This window comes from Pinus tabuliformis, chromosome 3_1, assembly GCF_031772625.1.
Source record: "Pinus tabuliformis cultivar Carrire ecotype Pingquan chromosome 3_1, CPIR1, whole genome shotgun sequence".
In the NCBI taxonomy this organism is placed as follows: Eukaryota; Viridiplantae; Streptophyta; class Pinopsida; order Pinales; family Pinaceae; genus Pinus; species Pinus tabuliformis.
In genome coordinates, this window is record NC_142301.1 from 305,504,468 (window position 1) to 305,505,099 (window position 632).

At 38.4% G+C, this 632-nt stretch overlaps 1 non-coding gene across 1 annotated transcript; it reads right to left on the bottom strand.

Annotated features, from left to right (window-relative positions):
- Positions 1-341: 341 nt before the first annotated feature.
- TRNAV-UAC (transfer RNA valine (anticodon UAC)) lies at positions 342-413 on the bottom strand. The gene has a single exon. It is a non-coding gene; the product is annotated as a tRNA-Val (tRNA).
- Positions 414-632: the final 219 nt, after the last annotated feature.

Below are 632 nucleotides of genomic sequence, written 5' to 3' on the forward strand. Positions count from 1 at the left end.
TCATGGTTGTCACTATTGGTGCATATATATGGCGACGTTCGTTGACCATCACCAAAAGCTGCATTGTCAAAAGTATAGGTGTTGTGGTGACATTCAAGGTCTATCACGAATAATGACTATAATGATGGACAATGACCGTCACCATTTATTATCAACAACAACAATTTATGGTTACGGACCTTTCATGGTCGTCACTATTGATGCATATATATCGTGGCATTCGTTGACCGTCACCATTTCATATTTTGGTGAGGGTTGAAAAACGTCACCATAAGCTCATTGGTGATGGTCAAAAGAGCCTCTGTCACCAAAAATTGATCGTCGCCATTCCATATGGATATCAGGGCACGATGGAATCGAACCACCAACCTCCTGCTTGTAAAGCAGGTGCTCTTCCATTGAGCTAGCACCCTTTAAAGAATTAGACTTTTAAAAATTAGACCTTGAAACATCATAAATTGTAAATTCTACAACTTTTAATAAATTAAAGTTTTCACAATCTTTTACTAAACAAGCAAAGCAGCATCAATGTTGCAAGTCCCTACCTAATGTTTATGGAAGTTATGAAAAGTGGGTGGAGGGAAAAATATATAAGCTTCCAACAAGGAGTACATTCCCTAGTGAGGTCGACT